The sequence below is a fragment of the Gorilla gorilla genome, chromosome 2 (genome assembly GCF_029281585.2).
Source record: "Gorilla gorilla gorilla isolate KB3781 chromosome 2, NHGRI_mGorGor1-v2.1_pri, whole genome shotgun sequence".
NCBI lineage: Eukaryota > Metazoa > Chordata > Mammalia > Primates > Hominidae > Gorilla > Gorilla gorilla.
Genome location: NC_086017.1, coordinates 153235444 through 153254847, shown reverse-complemented (window position 1 = coordinate 153254847; position 19404 = coordinate 153235444). Strand labels below are relative to the sequence as shown.

Here is a 19404-nt window from a genome sequence, read left to right as displayed (position 1 = left end):
GAGTCGGAAACCTTAGAAATCTACCTGGGTCTCTATTCTGCTATGGCTGAGCTGGCACCCAGACCACAAGACAAAGTCCTTCTCACTCTTCTCTCCCCTTTCCACAGGCAGAGGAGTCTTTCCCCCAGCCACCACCACAGGTCCATAGAGAGTACTGAGAGGCCACTTCCAGGGTTTACTTAAGGCTCAAGGGCTCTTCAGCCAGCTTGTGGTGAATGCTGCCAGGACTGGGACTCACCCTTAAGGTTGATGGGCTCCTCTCTCATCCAGAGCAGGTCCAGAAATGCTGTCGAAGAGCCCAGGCTTGGAATCAGGGACCCCAAGAGCCCACTTGGTGCTCTACCTCAGCTGGTGGCTCAGCTGGTACCTAAACTGTGAGACAAAGTCCCCTTTATTTCTCCCTCTGCTTTTCTCGAACAGAAGGAGTTTCTCATATGACCCAGCTTGGAATGTTCTGGGTCATACGTGAAGCCAGCATGTCTCAGAGTCTCACCCAAGGCCCATGAAGTGTATTGCCTGTCTACTGCTACTGATTATTCAGGGCCCAAGAGCTCTTTAGTCAGCAGGTGAGGAATCCTGCCAGGACTGGGTCCTTCCCTTCAAGGCAGTAGGTTCCCTTCTGGACCATGGTGTGTCTAGAAGTGTCTTCTGGGAGCTAGGGCTTAGAATGGGCTCATGATTCTGCCAGGTGACCTATTCTACTGTGGCTGAGCTGGTATCCTAATTGCAATACAAAGTCCTCTTTACTCTTCCTTCTCCACTCCTCAAGCAGAAGGAAGGAGTGTCTTTTGCAGGTTGGAGCTGTGCAGCCTGATGTTGGGATAGGGGTGGCGCAAGCACTCCCTTAGCCACCCCTGTTGATGTCTCACTAGGTTGTGTGCCCCCGATGTCCACTGGCTCTGAGCCCAGCACAGCACTAGGACTTGCTGAAGAGTTGTAGTCTTTTTGGCCTAGACTGCCTTTTAAGTTTGTTTAGGACCCCAGAGCTCTGCCTGTGGTGGCAGAGATTGCCAGAACTCAAGTTCAGACCACTGGGATGGACGATTCCTTCTGTCTAGAGCTGTTCTATATGTTCCCTCTGTGGGTATCAGCTGAGTTCTGCCCAGTGTTGACAGCACTGAGTTCCAATACAGAGTCCCACAGTCACTGAGCTCTCCCTCCCCCAGGTGCATAGATTCTCTCTTTCTGCCACATGGCTGCTGCCAGGGGATGGGGGAGGGGTGGAGTTGGTAGTTCAAGACTCTCTTTCCTACCCTCTTTGGTGCCTCTTTCAGCAATATGAAGTTAAAACCAGGTATTATGATCGCTCCTGATGTTTGGTTCTTATGAACGTACTTTTTTGTGTAGATAGTTGTTAAATTTGGTGTTCCTGTAAATGGAGGGACCATGGGTAGAGGCTTCTATTTGGCCATCTTGCTCCATTCCCCAGCTAATATTTTCAAGTTTGAGAAACATTTTGTGACAACTGAAAAAACTGCACACAGAACTACATGTTAAGTCATAATCTTAGAACGTTGATTGAGGAACATATTGTTAAGCTAATATTACTTCATTAACACTTAATGAAGTGTTTTACTAAATTAATTTGTGTTTTACTAGTCACAACCTCATCTATATATATAGGGAAGATCATTTGCAATAAATCTAAGATTAAAGATTGAAACCACTATCACATTATTTCTATGTTTCATTTTTTTATCTTGCCTTAAACTTGAAACGTTTCTTCCATTTTATTTATAGCTGCATCAAAATATTTTAATAGTCATATGCTGTTCCATTAAGTGGATATATTACAATTTACCTATCCATTCCCCCATTGTCCAACACTTAGATTGTCTCTATCTTATTTCTGATAAATGGTACCACAGCAAATATCTTTCTGAATTACTTTCTGGTTCTGCTTCTGGTATGGGTATTTAGCTTCTATTGGACCAAACCTATTGCAGATAACAACTAGAAATTCTGGATAAAACTTTTTTTCTTTTTTCTTTTTTTTTTTTTTTGAGACGGAGTCTCACTCTGTTGCCCAGGATGGAGTGCAGTGGTGTGATCTCAGCTCACTGCAACCTCTGCCTCCTGGGTTCAAGCAATTCTCTTGCCTCAGCCTCCCAAGTAGCTGGGATTACAGGTATGCACCACCGTGCCCGGCTAATTTTTGGTATTTTAGTAAAGACAGGGTTTCACCATGTTGGCCAGGCTGGTCTCAAACTCCTGACCTCAGGTGATCCGCCCGCCTCAGCCTCCTGAAGTGCTGGGACTACAGGCGTGAGCCACCGTGCTGGGAAAACCTTTTTTTTTTTTTTTTTTTTTTGAGGCAGGTTCTGGCTCTGTTGCCCAGGCTGGAGTGCAGTGACATGATCACATCTCATTGCAACCTTGACCTCCTGGGCTCAAGCAGTCCTTTCATTTCAGCCTCCTGACTAGCTGGGACTACAGATATGCACCACCACACTGGCTATTTTTTTTTTTTTTTTTTTTTTTCTGTAGAGACAGGGCTTTGCCACATTGCCCAGGCTTGTCTCGAACTCCTGGTCTCAAGAGATCCTCCTGCCTTGGCCTCCCAAAATATTGGGATTACAGTCATGAGACACCATGTGTGGCCTGGATACAATATATTTTTTTAAAACTATCTCAAAGCAGTAGAGAGGGACTAACAGAGTTGTACTTGTTTAGCCAGGTGAGTTTACCATTTTTTAGTTTTTAGTTTCAGTCAGAGGACAGGCACTAGTGTGCTCTATGCAGGATACTAAACTTTCGCAGAAAAAACAAAATCTTATTGGCTGGAAGAATTTGATGGCAGAGATTGAGGCAAACATGATGGCTCAAAAGAGGGGAGAAATTAGGTTGTTTTGTTTTTTTGTTGTTTGAGGAGTTCTTTATATATTCTGGATATTAACCTCTTTTCAGATATATCATTTGCAGATATTTTCTTCCATTCAATAGGTTGTATTATCACTTCTTTATAGTATCCTTTGATGCACAGAAGTCCTTAATTTTGATGGATTACAGTTAATTCATTTTTTCTTTTGTTGCCCGTGCTTTTCGTATCTGTCATATTCATGAAATCATTGCCAAATCTGATGTCATGAAGATCCTTCTAAGAGTTTTATAGTTTTAGCTCTTAAGTTTAGGTCTTTGGTCCATTATGAGTTGATTTTTTTAATGGTGTAACGTGAGAATCCAACATTATTTTGCATGTGGATATCTAGTTTTTCTAGTAGCGTTAGTTGAAAAGACTGTCCTTTCCTCGTTAAACGGTCTTGGCACTCTTGTCGAAAATCAGTGGATTGTATTTGTGATACTTTATTTTTGACTTTTTAAATTCATTCATTCATTCATTGTTATTTTATTTTATTTTTTTGAGACAAAGTCTCACTCTGTCGCCCACGCTGGAATGCAGTAGCACAATCTCGGCCCACTGCAACCTCTGCCTCCTGGATTCAAGCGATTCTCATGCCTCAGCCTCCCGAGTAGCCGGGATTACAGGCACCCGCCACCATGCCTGGCTGATTTTTGTATTTTTAGTAGAGTCCGGTTTTCACCATGTTGGTCAGGCTGGTCTCAATCTCCTGGCCTCAGGTGATCCACCTGCCTCGGCCTCCCAAGGTGCTGGGATTACAGGTGTGAGCCACCATACCTAGCCTGTTTTTTTAATTTATATATTTAGAGATGGGGTCTTGCTCTATTGCCCAGGTTGGTCTCGCACTTCCAGCCTCAAGCAATTCTCCCGCCTTGGTCTCCCAAAGTGTTGGGATTGCAGGTGTGAGCCACTGCACCCAGCATATTTCTGAGTTCTTTTTTTTTGAGATAGAATCTCACTCTGTTGCCCAGGCTGGAGTGCAGTGGTATAATCTCAACTCACTTCAACCTCCACTTCCTGGGTTCAAGTGATTCTCCTGCCTCAGCCTCCTGAGTAGATGGGATTACAGGTGTGTGCCACCATGCCTGGCTAGTTTTTGTATTTTCAGTAGAGACAGGGTTTTACCACGTTGGCCAGTCTGGTCTCAAACTCCTGACCTCAGGTGATCCACCCGCCTTCGGCCTCCCAAAGTGCTGGGATTACAGGCGTGAACCACTGCACCTGGCCTATTTGTGATTTCTTGATTTTATTCCATCAGCCTGTGTCTGTCCATATGTCTGTATCATAATGTTTTTATTACTGTAGTTTTGGTAAGTTTCAAAATTGGGAAGTGTGAGTTTTCCAACTTTATTCTTCTTTGTCATGATTGTTTTGCTGTTTAGGGCTCCTGGAATTCCATGTGAGTTTGGGGATCAGCTTTTCTATTTCTCTGAAAAAAGACACTTAACATTTTGATGGAGATTGCACTGAATCTCTAGATTGCTTTGGTTTTATTGATCTTAATGCTCCATTCAAATGGAACATTTATCTAGTCTTTAATTCACCATTTCATTTGCAGTGATGATAATGTTCTGGAATTAAATAGAGGTGATGGTTTTATGATTTTGTAAATATACTAAAACCTACTTTCAAAGGTGAATTGTTTGCAAGTGAATTATACCTTGATTTAACAAGACAAAAGCAAAAACACTTTCTTCAACTTGACGTCTACTTCCAGCTGTGATTTGTTCTTCCTCTTATAATCAGACTTTTTGGAAGAGGGCATATGCTTTCAGTGCTGTTGTCACCTCTCATTCACTCCTCTGTCCAATATAATCTGGCTTTTGTTTCCATTAATTATATGAAACTGCCCTTAGTCTTTGTCTTTTTTATTTTTTTTTGCGGGGTGGGGGGGGGGTTGTTTGTTTGTTTTTAAGCATTTAACACAGTTGATATCTTTCTTTTGTTTTTCTTAATAACCTTTTCATTTTAGAACAGCTTTAGGCTTACAGAAAAATTTCGAAGATAGTACAGAGTTACTTTATACCCTTCACTCAGTTTCTCCTACTATCAGTAGCGTACAAAACTCAGACTGGGCAATATGGTGAGACCCTGCCTCTACAAAAACATTTTAAAAAATTAACTGGGCATGGTGGCACATACCTGTACTCCTAGCTACTCAGGAGGCTGAGGCGGGAGGATCGCTTGAGCCCAGGAGTTTGAGGCTACAGGAGCTGTGATTTTGCCACTGCACTCCAGCCTGGGTGACATTTTCATCACAGCATATTAAGGCACATACTATCAACATGACTTATCACTGTTGATGTGAACCTTGATCAGCTGGCTGATGTCGCTTTTGTCAGGTTTCTCCACAGTAAAGTTAGTCTTTACCCCTCTCCTTTTCCGCATCATAGGCTTTGGAAGGAAGTCATTGTGTGGATTGCACACTTGAGGAGCAGGGAGTTAGGCTCTCCCTCCTTGAGGGGAGTTTCTACGTAAGTTAAATTAACATTTACACCAATTAGAACTCTTTGGTGCTCTAGATTTGTCCCTTCTCCTCTATTTATTCAATCATTTATTTAGATTAGTATGGACTCATGGATATTTAGTTTATACTCTGGGTTATAATCCAATACTACTTTTATTTTCTTGCTCACATTTCCAGATATGGCCATTGGAAGCTCTTTCAGTTGGTTTCCGTGTCCCTTGGACACATCATAATCATTGTGTTTGTTTTTGATACTTCCTTACTTGTTGGCACTGCAAGATGCCCCAGACTCATCTTGTGTATTTCCTGCCCAATCCTCAGATCAGTCATTTTTCCAGAGTATGGATTCCTTGTCCTGGAGAATGTTATTAGAAACCAGTATCTCAGTGCTAAATGAGCTCATTGCTACTGGAGTGGTGCCTTTCTTTTTGAATCACTGTTTTATCCTTTGTGTCTGTGATACTACATTTTCTTAGTCTTTCATAGAAGGTAGTATAGTGTAGTAGTTAAGAACAAGAGCTCTGGAGGACTAAAATGTAATCTTGGTTCCATTTCTTACACCCAACCAAATGTGTGATCTTGAGCAAGTTGATCTTTCTAAACTACAGTGTCCACATCTGTAATGATACATGTTATAATAGTAGGTTGCTCATAGAGTGTGTAAAGATTAAATGAGCAACTGCACATAGTAAGTTGTGCGTAGCACATAGTAAGCATTCATTCTGTGCTTGCTTCTTTTTCTCTTGTTTATAATATTTTCACCTTCCTTTTTGGCTGTTCCCTGACAGTCTACTCTATTAGATTTCCTTTGTCTTCTAAATGCTATAGTGTTCCATGGTCTTAGGTTTTCTTCTCACCTTGTGTATTCTCCCCAGGTGATTTCACCTATTCTTATAGCTTTAGTTGTCATCTGTTATGTATATGTATGATTCCCAAATCTATACCTGTGGCCCAAATACTTGTCTTAAGATTTTGTATATCCGACAGCCTATTGGGTACCTTCATTTGAATAACTTTAATGCACCTCAGACTCAGTCTGTCCAGAATTAAAGTAATTATTTTACCCTCCCAAAATCTGCTGTCCCCCTTCACCCGCCCTTTATCCCAGCCAGAAACAGAGGTATCATCTTTAATTCCTTTCTCTTTCTGTCTACTGCCAGTCAAATCACTTACAAGGCTTTTTGATTCCACCTAACTCTCTGAGCCTTCCTCACCCATTTTCTCTGCCTTCACTGCTGCTGTAATAGGTCAGACTACTATAAACCATTTCCTGGATTACTGCAGCTGATTTTCTGTTTCATTCTCTGTACTGTAGCTGCATACTTTTTCTGAAACACAGATCTGCACAAATCTTTTCATGTTATAGAACATTTTAATAGTTCCTTACTGCCCTCAAGATAAAGTCCAAACTACAATTTAAATGATCCTTTATGGCCGGGTGCGGTGGCTCACGCGTGTATTCCCTGCACTTTGAGAGACCAGTGCAGTTGGATCAGTTGAGGTCAGGAGATCGAGACCAGCCTGGCCAGCATGGTGAAACCCCATCTCTACTAAAAATATAAATAATCAGCCAGGTGCGGTGGTGTGCGCCTGTAATCCCAGCTACTGGGGTGCTGAGGCAGGAGAATTGCTTGAACCCAGGAGGCAGAGCTTGCAGTAAGCCAAGATTCAGCCACTGCACTCCAGCCTGGGTGACAGAGCAAGACTCCATTTCAAAAAAAAAAACAAAAAAAACACAACTCCTTTAAGATAATGGTTCTTGTTTTCATCTGTACTCTTATCCCAGACACCTATCCTTCTGCCACATTGAACTGCTTTTAGTTCCCTGTTCTCTTTTCTCTGTCTCATTTAGCCTTTCTATATGCTCCTCTCTGGGTCTGGAATTTTATGCTTCCTTGACACCATCTTTCATGCCACTCCTGCTATATTTATACATATCACCTAGCTAATTCCTGTTCATCCCTTGCATCTAAGCTTAGGTCTTATTTCCACTGGCCCGTAAGCCTCTCAGATAAAAATATTTAAAACTCCTAAATGGAAAGAAGATTAAAAATAATGGAAATGGCCAATGATGTACCAGGAGCAAGAATATAATACTGATATTAAATAAAATAAAACATACTTCAAACCTCAAGGCATTAAAAGGACAAAGAGGAATATTATATAATGATAAATAATCAAAACGACAGTCCAATTTTCAAAAAATGGACAAAACTTATGAACAGAAAGTTCACAGAAATGGAAATATTAACAGTTCTTACACATATGTTAAGGTACTCAACCTCATTCATAAGGCATATGTACTTTAAAATTACACTGAGGGCTGGGCATAGTGGCTCATGCCTGTAGTCCCAGCACTTAATGAAGCCAAGGCTGGAGAACTGCTTGAGCCCAAAGTTCAAGACCAGCTTGGGCAGCACAGGGAGGCATTGCCTCTACAAAAGATAAAAATAAAATTAGCCAGGCTTGGTGGCATGCATCTGTAGTCCCAGCTATTTGGGAGGCTGAGGCAGGAGGATTGCTTGAGCCCAGAGGTGTAGGCTGCAGTGAGCCAGCTGTGTTCGTGCCATTGTACTTGTACTCCAGCGTGGGTGACCCTGTCTCAAAAAAATAAAAACACTGATGTATCGTATTTCACTCTATAAGATTGGTGAGTGTTAAGAAGTTTGTGCAGGATTGAAAAAAAGAAGTTTGGGCCAGGTGCGGTGGCTCACGCCTATAATCCCAGCACTTTGGGAGGCCGAGACGGGCAGATTACTTGAGGCCAGGAGTTTGAGACCAGCCTGGCCAACATGGCGAAACCCCGTCTCTACTAAAAATACAAAAAATTAGCTGGGCGTGGTGGCACATGCCTGTAGTCCCAGCTACTCAGGAGGCTGAGGCAGGAGAATAGCTTAAATTTGGGAAACAGAGGTTGCAGTGAGCCGAGATCACGCCACTGCACTCCAGCCTGGGCAACAGAGCAAGACTCCATCTCAAAAAAAAAGAAAAAAGGCCAGGCGTGGTGGCTCAAGCCTGTAATCCCAGAACTTTGAGAGGCTGAGGTGGGCGGATCACCTGAGGTAAGGAGTTCAAGACAAGCCTGGCCAACATGGTGAAACCCCGTCTCTACTAAAAATACAAAAAATTAGCCAGGCATGGTGGTGCATGCCTGTAATCCCAGCTACTCAGGAGGCTGAGGCAGGAGAATCACTTGAACCTGAGAGGCAGAGGTTGCAGTGAGTTGAGATAGCACCATTGCACTTCCAGCCTGGGCAACAAGAGCGAAACTCTGTCTCAAAAAAAAAAAAAAAAAGGAAAGAAAAAATGTTTGACAGAAACACTCTTGTCAAGAGTGTAAGGTAACATGCTTTCCTATACTACTGGTGGGAACATAAATTAGTACAACCTTTATGAGAGGGAATTTGCAATATTTATTAATTTAACATTAACATATCTTATGACTTAGCAGTCTCAATTCTAGGAATTTATTTTATTGCTAAGCTCACAAATTTAGGAAATAAAAGTTAATCTTTACAGTATAATATGTAATAGTAAAGTATTGGAAACAATGTAAATCCATCACTAGGATCTAGTTAAATAAATTGTGTTCAGACATATAATGGAATGCTATGCAGATGTAAAATTGGGGGTGAGAAAGGCTATGTACAAATATAGAATGGTCTAGAAGACACATTGAATTAACAAAAGAAACCGCGCGCGGTGGCTCACTCCTGTAATCCCAGCACTTTCGGAGGTCAAGTCGGGTGGATCACGAGGTCAGGAGTTCGAGACCAGCCTGGCCAACATGATGAAACCTTGTCTCTACTAAAAATACAAAAATTAGCCGGGCATGGTGGTGTGCGCCTGTAATCCCAGCTACTCAGGAGACTGAGGCAGGAGAATCAGTTGAACCAAGGAGGCGGAGGTTGCAGTGAGCCGACATTGCGCCACTGCACTTTAGCCTGGGTGACAGAGCAAGACTCTGTCTCAAACAAGAAAAAGGAAAGAAAAGTGCAAAACAGTGATCTGGGTATATAACTATTTGTTTAAAGAAGTGAGGAACAGGCCTGGCGTGGTGGCTCACACTGATAATCCTAGCACTTTTGTAGGCTGAGGCAGGCAGATCCATTGAGTCCAGGAATTTGAGACCAGCCTGGGCAACATGGTGAAACCCTGTCTCTACGAAAAATTAGCTGGGGGTGGTGGTGTGTACCTGTAGTCCCAGCTACTCAGGAGGCTGAGGTGGGAGGATTGCTTGAGCCCAGGAGGCAGGGGTTGCAATGAGCTGAGATTGTGCCACTGCGCTCCAGCCAGCCTGGGTGACAGTGAGACCCTTTCTAAAAAAAAAAAAAAAAGTGAGAAATAATGACACAACATACAAACTTGAAAACATATAATGTTTCTTGTAAGGATACACAGAAACTGTTGACATTGGTTATCTGGTAGTGGAGAAACAGTGTCTTTCACAGAGGAGAAATTTTTAATTTTAATGAAGTTCAACATGAATTTTTCTTTCATGGATCATGCTTTTGCTGTTGTATCTAAAATGTAATTGCCAAAACCAAGGTCACATAGATTTTCTTTTTTATTGTCTTCTAGGAGTTTTATAGTTCTGTATTTTATGTTTTAAGTCTAGAATCCATTTTGGATTTTTATGACAGGTATAAAGAATCTGTGTCTAGATTCATTTCTTTACATGTAGATATCCAGTTCATTTGGCCTCATTTATTGAAAAGACTCTCTTTTCTCCATTAAATTGCCTTTGCCCATTTGTCAGAGATTAGTTGACCATACTTTTATTGTTCTGTTTCAGGGCTGTCTGTCCTGTTTTGTTGATCTATTTTGCCGTTCTTTTGCCAGTGCCACACTGTCTTGATTATTGTGGCTTTATAGTTACAGTCTTTTTTTTTTTTTTTTTTTTTTAAGCTAGAATCTTACTCTGTCACTCAAGATGGAGTGCAGTGGCACAATTACAGCTTGCTGCTGCCTTGACCTCCTGGGCTCAGGTAATCTCCTCACCTCAGCTTCCCAAGTACCTGGAACTATAGGCACGCGCCACCATGCCCAGCTAATTTTTAAATTTGTTTGTAGAGACAGGGTCTCACTTTGTTGCCTAGGCTGGTCTTGAACTCCTAGGCTCAAGCTGTCTTCCTGCCTTGGTCTGAGTCAGTGCTGAGATTACAGGCATGAGCTACCATGCCCGACCTACAGTCAGTCTTAAAGTTGGATAATGTTAGTCCTCCAGCTTTTCTTTACTATTGTGTTGGCTCTTCTGAGTCTTTTACCTTGTCATATAAATTTTAGAATCAGTTTTTTGATAACTACAAAGTAACTTTCAGGATTTTTATTGAGATTGCAATGAATCTGTACATCAAGTTGAGAATAACTGAAATCTTAATAATATTGATTCTTCCTATTCATGAGCATGGAATAGCTCTACATTAATTAGGTCTTCTTTGATTTCTTTTATCAGAGTTTTATGGTTTTCCCCCAGAGATCTTATATATATATATATATATTGGATTTATACCTAAGTATTTCATTTTTGGTGCTAATGTAAATGGTCTTGTGTTTTTAATTTCAAATATTAATTGTTTATTGCTGGCATATAAGAAGGCAATTAATTGTATGTTAAACTTTATATTCTGTAACCTTGCTGTCATTGCTTATCAGTTGCAGGAGAGTTTTTGATTATAAGTGGTATTTTAATTTTCAATTTCTAGTTCTTCTTTGCTAACATATAGATATATAATTGCTTTCTAATTTCACTGGTTAGGACTTTCAGCACAAGGTTTAATAGAAATGGTGGCAGCAGAAATCCTTGCCTTGTTCCCCATGTTAGGAGGAAAGTGTTAAGTCTTTTATTTTTAGGTATTATTTTAGCTGTAGATTTTTTTTATAGCTGCCCTTTATCAGGTTGAGTAAGTTTTCCTTCTGTTCTTGGTTTTCTGGGAATTTTATACATGAATGGTTCTTGGATTTTGTTAAATGTTTTTTCTGCCCCTGTTGCAATGATTACATGGTGGAGTACTGTTAATATGATATATTATTACATTGATTGATTTTTATGTCAAATCAGCCTTGGATTTCCTGGATAAACCTCAGTTATGAGAGAAGTACACAAATTCTCCATTTGGAGAGTATTGGTGATTAGATCCTGTTTTGTATTATTTTTAATCCTTTATAGTCTTAGAGATGAGTCTGGGGATCCCTGGGTCACAGCAAGGAACCAGCTGAAGTTAGAGTCCCCAGAAGATAGATGATCCCCAACTTAACGATGGTTTGACTTAAAAATTTTTGACTTTATGATGGTGCGAAAGTGATACACATTCAGTAGAAACCATACTTTCGAGTACCCATACCACTGTTCTGTTTTTCACTTTCAGTACAGTATTCAATAAATTACATGAGCTATTCAACACTTTATTATAAAATAGGCTTTGTGGTAGATGACTTTGCCTAATTGTAGGCTAATGTAAGTATTCTGAGCACCTTAAGGTAGGCTGAGCTAAGCTATAATGTTTGATAGGTTAGGTGCGTTAAATGAATTTCCAACTTACAATATTTTCATCTTACAATGGGTTTATCAGGATGTAACTGCATCATACATACCTTCATAGCATCTATACATACATTTATAGTGGCACCAATTTTTTCAGGTTTTATAACATTTTTGAACAAATCTTCACAGCTGGGAACAGGAATAAAAGAAGCGTATTGTGGGCAAAGCATTAGGAGCAGAAGGAATTCAGAGTTCTACTGAAAGAGTTGCTGGAATGGCTCCCTGTAGGGATAATAATAATGCATTTCTGGTGAGATGCAAATGTGAGAACTGTGCTTTTCTTGATGAGAGTAAGATAAAGTTTAAAGGGAGTTGGAAAGGGAAAAGAGTAGAGAATTAGTATTAGAAATTACTTCAGTGTTTAAAATCTTAAAAATTCAGTAGCTTATATGTTTTAGAGTTTCATGTTTACTTAAGCTGCTAACTTTTACCCGCATTACTTTTTTGGATTTTACTTCACAAATTTAAGCCCCAAAATATCTAGTAAGCCTGTTTTATTTTGTATTATTTTGAGTAATAGGTATAAGCAATATTTGGTTGCTATTTCAATAAAAATTCTTTGGCAGGTGTCCAAATCCCAGCACTTTGAGAGGCCGAGGCAGGCAGATCACTTGAGGTCAGGAGTTTGAGACCAGCCTGGCCAACATGGCGAAACCTCCTCTTTACTAAAAAATACAAAAATTAGCCAGGTATGGGGGTGTGCACCTATAGTCCCAGCTACTCAGGAGGCTGAGGTGGGAGCATCACTTGAACCTGGGAGGCAGAGGTTGCAGTGAACCGAGATTGCGCCACCCTGCTCTAGCCTAGGCGACAGCGTGAGACTCTGTCTCAAACACACACACACACACACACACACACACACACACACACACACACACACACACACAGAGTGAATGGTTCTAGCTTTCGTCTTTTTTTGGTTTAGGGTAACTAAAATTACACGCCTGTAATTCCAGCACTTTGGGAGGCTGAGGAGGGTAGATCACTGGAGCTCAGGACTTTGAGACCAGCCTGGGCAACACAAAACCCCATTTCTACAAAAAGTACAAAAATTAACCAGGCATGGTGGCCTATGCCTGTGCAGTCCCAGCTCCTTGCTCCTTGTGTGGCTGAACTGGGATGATTGCTTGAGCCTGGGAGGCAGAGGTTGCAGTGAGCTGAGATCACACCATTGCACTCTAGCCTGGGTGAAAGAGTGAGACCCTGTCTCAAAAAAAAAAAAAAAATCTTAATGATCTGAAAACAGAATTCCATTCTGCAAATAATTTTATTTATTGACCATTTCATCCCAGCGAGTTGCTTTACCTGAAAAACCTTTACCATCTGATCCTTTTTCTTGTTTGTATTTTTCCTGTTTATCTTCAGATACATTTTATTTAAATTAATAGTGGTTAGTTTGTTACCATATTAAATAATTAGATACTATAATTCAATAAGAACTACCTTTTAAAAATGAAAATCAGAGGAGTTCCTGATTTAAAACAAAAAATAAAGGAAAATATTAAAGTGTTTTTAAAGAGACTAAGGTTACCACATCTTTTATCTTCCTGTTAACTACTTTTGCAACATATATTGTTGTGATTAGGTAGAATTATACAACTTTGCTCTGTTTCTTTGATTGCGTATTGGAAACTCTTATTATCCCTTTTTTCAGTGACGTTGTTTTACATTGGATAACATCCAGTGACACTTGTGTATTCTTTACATCCTTTAGTGAGTCCAGCAGGGAGAGAGGGCCTGGAGATTTAGATGATTACCAATGGCCATGATTTAATCAATCATGCTTACATAAAGAAACCTCTATAAAACCCCATAAATGACAGTTTGGAGAGCTTCTGGGTTGGTGGACACAGTGAGGTACTGGGAGGGTGGCGTGCTTGGAGGTGGCATGGAAGCTCTGTGCACCCACCCCCTACCCCTACCCCATTGCCCTGTCCTATGTTTGTCTTCAATTTGGCTGTTGCCTTCCTGAGTTGTAGTAGCCTTTTAACAAACCAGTAATAGTAAGTAAAGTGCTTTACTGAGTTCTGTGTCATTCTAGCAAATTATTAAATCTGAGGCGGGGTCATGGGAACCCTCAAATTTGTAGTCTGTAGGCAGAAATGGGAGTAGCCTGGGCATGTCATCTGTGGCTAGCAGCTGTGGCAGGCAGTCTTATGGGACTGAGCTCTTAGTCTGTGAGGTCTGGGCTAACTCCAGGTAGTTACTATCAAAATTGTGTTGAATTGTTAGACACCTAATTGGTGTCTGAAGAATTGGAGAATTGGTTGGTGTGATTTAAAAAAAAAAAACAACCCAAACATTTGGTGTCAGAAGTGTTGTGAGTAAAAACAGTTCATTATCAGGTACTTAAATTCAAAGATGGTGTAGATTTTATGTGTATGATCACTGGCTTCTCTCTTTTAATATCGAGGGTTAGTTATCAAGGTAATTTTTAAATGACTTGGACATTTAAAAAATAGAATAAAACACTAATTTATAAATAAACAAGGGTTAAATCAGGCTGTATAAATCAGTGGAGATGTAAGCCCTTTAAGGCAATATCCTTATCTCCGTTTCTGTGAAATTTGAGTGTGGAATCTTCTAAGATAATTGTGGCTATTTTGTAGGCCATAAGGAAAAAAGTGACATCTGGTATATCTGGACCATAGACCTTAAAGGATTCTAACACAAACACATACCAAGCTTGATTGGTATTGAACTGGCCTGGGGGAAAGTATGTCATAATAGCAGAAACCCTGTGATGGTATGGATGGAGAACTTTATAAAGCCAAGGAACTGAATCCGGGCACCGTGGTCAAAGAGGAAAAATTCTAGCGTCTCCCTGTAGACATACATAATTCTATAGGTATTACCATTCCCTCTCAACTCCTTCTGTATTATTAGGGAAATAAAGTCTTTCTCTAACATTTTTCTTTTCTCCTAATATAGTTTGAAATGCAGTCACTTTTACTTAAACTTATCTTTTGGAATAAAATAATTTATGGAATTCATAGCACTCAGATTGTTTCACCAGACTGCTTGTAGAAATTCTGGATTAGTTGATTAACCACAGTTCATAGCCTCCCAGTTGCACATTATCCTTAGATTTCAAAAATTCCTTTCTGAATAAGAGATACAAAACAACCCACCCAGGAACAAATTATTTTCTTGGTTGGCAGAGCAGTATCATTCTTAGCACACATGAAATCGAGATAAGAACCAGAGCTAATCCAAGATTTTAGAGTTGTCTTAGCTCTGCTAATTTTCTTTATTATTTTGCTTGTATTTTCATTTTCACACAACTCTCTCAGGTGATTAAGCTGTACTTAAGTATTTTTTAAAATTTTGTCTTTAAAAAGGTTCTTACTGTTTTGTTTCAGAAAGGACATGCTATAGCTAATACACTTTTTGTAATCTTATGGTGGCCATGGAAGTGTGCCATTCAGACCTCCTGCTGGTGGGAGGCACAAATGACTGACAGTCCCAGCTGTGGTCCCTCTGGATCCACCACCTCATTCTTGCTGAGGTCACACTGATGGTGACTCCACATGGCCAGTGAATGAATGAGTGTAGGCCTGTTCATAAGAAACACAGTTCTCCTCTAATCAGCAGGGCATTACTTCCTATTACTGCATAATAATTACTCTAAAATTTAACAGCTTAAAACAAACATTCATCTCACATGGTTTCTGAGGATCAGCAATCTGGGAGTGGCTTACGTAGGTATTTCTGCCTCAGGGTCCCGCATGAGGTTGTAGTCAAGCAGTTGGCCAGGGCTGTAGTCATCTGCAGGCTGGACTAGGGCTGGAAGATGTCCTTCCAGGATGGCTCACATATTCATACATGGATATTGGCAAGAGCTTACAGTTCCTTGCTGACTGCTGTTGACTTCAGATCCTTGTCACATGGTTGTCTCCACAGGGCAGCAAATAACATACTTTTTCAGGGTCCAGATTTGTTGGGGACAAGTAAGAGTAGTTTGGTTTTTGTCTTAGGTATCATTTATTCTGAGATGCTTTTTCTAAACATCACTCCCACCAAGGGTTGCCAGATATAGCAAGTAGAGGACAATATTTGGAACATACTTCTACTAAAAAAGTATTCATTGTTCATCTAAAATTCAAATTTAACTAGGTGTCTTATATTTTATCTGACAGCCTTTCTGGGTTTAGTTTGTCTTCTCTGTGCACCTGTGGTACCCTGTGCTATCCCGCTTCTATATTTACTGCACTATATTTTAATTGTCTATTTAGTTGCCAGTATCTTCCCACTAGGGTGAAACTTCTCCATGGGAATAAACTGTTTTTTTTTTTTTAATTCACTGTTATATCCCCAGTGCCAAGCACTGTGCTTGACCTATAATAGGTACTCAATAGCCAGGCATGATGGCTCACGCCTGTAATCCCAGCACTTTGGGAGGCCGAGGTGGGCTGATCATGAGGTTAGGAGTTCGAGACCAGCCTGACCAACATGGTGAAACCCCATCTCTACTAAAAATACAAAAATTAGCCGGATGTGGTGGTGCATACCTGTAATCCCAGCTACTCAGGAGGCTGAGGCAGGAGAATCGCTTGAACCTGGGAGGCGAAGGTTGCAGTGAGCCGAGATCATGCCACTGCACTCCAGCCTGGGCGACAGAGCGAGACTCTGTCTCGAAAAAAAAAAAAAAAAAAAAGATACTCAATAAATGCATGTGGGCTTTCCAAGAATGAAAACACTTGGTCTTATAATTGCATGCACTTTTCTGCACCTTTTCTTGATTGTCATGATGAATCTCAGTAGAATGCTAATGCAGCAAAAGGGCTAGTAATTCCAAGATTCAAGAACTTGTGTTATCACTTTATATATAAGCTTCAGGTTCCCCTCTGGTAGCTGGAAATAATATCTGTTTCCTCTTGGAAGCAGGAAAAAAAATGATAAAGCCTACTATTTTCTAGGACTGTACTAGCTTCAATAATTGGAAGCTGGGCTTTATGTAATGATAATAGGTTTTAAGGACATGGAATCAAATAGGTCTGAGTTTAAATGTTAGCCTTGTCACATACTAAAGGTGACTTCTTGGGCAAATTTGTCATGTTTCAAAATGTCGATTTTCTTATCTCTAAAATGGGAGTGATCATGCACTTTCATAAGGGCTATTGTGAGGATTAAATGATAAAACAAGTGACCTTGCCTAGCAGAGTGCCTGTTTTTGGCACATGGTAGGTACACAGCAAATCCCTGATGAAGCTTCCTGGGGCTACCATATGTTCCGTGAGTGATTCTGTCTTTGGATTGATAGGCATTTATAATTCCACCAATTGTAGATTCTCATCCAAGTACATATACCAAATATATGAACCTATGTTTTATCTCTTACTGAGATGGATTACTATGGCCACAACACACCAGAAGAATAAAATTAACCTGTTTTATGATAATCTAAAATAGCTCATTTCTCTTATATGTAGATGAACAATTCAATGCTTGTTGAATCCCATTCCCAGTGATAGGAGGAGACTGACTGCATTGCAGGATCAAAAGTGGATGTTTTTATGATTGTTGTCTGCCACAAACTAGTTATCTCTGTGATGACTTTTCCAATATCTCCTGCTTAAAATCTGGATCAGAAAGCTCATGAGGTTCTACTTTCTCAGTCTTTGGCTCTTCTGAAAATCAGGTTCAAGTATAACTTTTGGCCCTTCACGTCTCTGGAGGTTTCTGTCCTTAATAGTCTTACATGCATTAGAATTGTTGATTGTACCATCTCTTATGTCCCTAACACTGTCTTTCCCCATTTGATCCATGCTTTTTAGTTTCATGAATAAGAAAAGTGAATCTCATAAAGGTAAAATGACTTACTGCAGACCACACACTGGGATTTGAACCTAGGTATGTTGACTGGGATTTGAACCTAGGTATGTTGACAAATCACAAATCAGCTGGGATTTGAACCTAGGTATGTTGACTTCATTGCAATATGCATACTACATGCCAGTTGTTTCAGTGGATGAGAATTATGAAACCTGTGCATTGATATACAAACACGAGGTGTTAATATTATGAAGTGTCACCTGAGATACACAATAACCCCTATAGCAGAGGGTTTATAGTTGATTTAAGGAGAACTGATACATAAATAACAAAACATAGTGTCAATGATTCATATAGGCAAAACCAGCTACTAAAGTCATAATTATTTTTAGCCATATAGAATATTTTTTGATATTTTATTAATCTCATTTTGTGTCTGGATTCTTGTACTTAGCATAATGTTTTCAAGATTCATTCATGTCGTGTGAATCAGTAGTTCTTTTCTATTACTGAATAGTATTCTATTATATGATATACCACCATTTGTATATCCAGTCATGGGTTGATGAACATTTTTGTTGTTTCACTTGTGGAGCATTATTAATAAAACTGCTGTGAACATTCAAATACAAGCTTATGTGTTGACATAAGTTTTCATCTCTCTAAGGTAAATACCTAGAAGTGGAATTGCTGGGTCATATGGTAAGTGTATATTTAACTTTATAAGCAATTACCAAACATGTTTCCCAAAGTGTTTGTAGAAGTTGGCATTCCCATCAGCAATGTGTATAAGAGGTCTAGTGCCCTGTGTCCTTGCCAACACTTGGTATGGTCAGTTTTTTTTTTCTATTTTAGTGATTCAAGTGAGTTTTGTGCTCAGTGTGGTTTTAATTTGTATTTCCCTAATGACTAATGATATTATGAATCTTTTCATGTGCTTATTTGCCATCAGCATATTTTCTTTGGTTACATAAGTGTTTAAATCTTTTGCAGATTTTTTATTGAGTTGTTTGTCTTGTTATTGTCTTATTCATGTTACAAGTCCTTTATCACATGTATATTTTGCAAGCATTTTCTCCCAGGCTGTCATGTGTCTTTTTCTTCTCTTAACTTTTTAAAGACTTTTCCAATATCTCCTGCTTAAAATCCAGATTAGAAAGCTCATGAGGTTCTACTTTCTCAGTCTTAACTTTTTAAAGTTAAGAGATTTTGAAGAGCAGACATGTTTTATATCTTTATACATCAGTCTGTTTATGTTGCTATAAAGGACTCATGAGGCAGGATCATTTATAAAGAAAAGAAGTTTATTTTGGCTCATGGTTCTGCAGGCTGTACAGGAAGCATGGTGCCAGCATCTACTTCTGGTGAGGGCCTTGGGAAGCCTACAGTCATAGCAGAAGGCAAAGGAGAGTCAGCAAGTCACGTGGCAAGAGAGGGAGCAAGAGAGATGGAGGGAGGTGCCATACTGTTTTAAACAACCAGATCTCATGTGAATTACTCATTACCATAGGGATGACACCAAGCCATTCATGAGGGATCCTCCCCCATGACCCAAACACCCCCATCAGGCCCCACCTCCAACATTGAGGATTACATTTCAGCATGAGATTTGGAGTGGACAAACATCTAAACTATATCACTTAATGTGCAGTTTTTCAATTAAAAAAGATAGTTTGTGGTTCTTTGTATCCTATTTAAGAAATCTGGGCTGGGCGCGGTGGCTCACGCCTGTAATCCCAGCACTTTGGGAGGCTGAGG

At 40.0% G+C, this 19404-nt stretch overlaps 1 protein-coding gene across 18 annotated transcripts in view; it reads left to right on the top strand.

The window, feature by feature from the left end:
- The window catches only part of TFDP2 (transcription factor Dp-2), a 194010-nt gene that overhangs the window by 75464 nt on the left and 99142 nt on the right, over positions 1–19404 (top strand). For 3 of the 18 annotated variants that reach the window (XM_055383141.2, XM_055383140.2, XM_055383136.2), the window contains exon 2: positions 18314–18348. The exons of the other annotated variants lie outside the window; for them this stretch is intronic. The gene's annotated coding sequence lies outside the window, so the exon portion shown is untranslated. The remainder of the gene's footprint in view (positions 1–18313; positions 18349–19404) is intronic. 18 annotated transcript variants of the gene reach the window in all.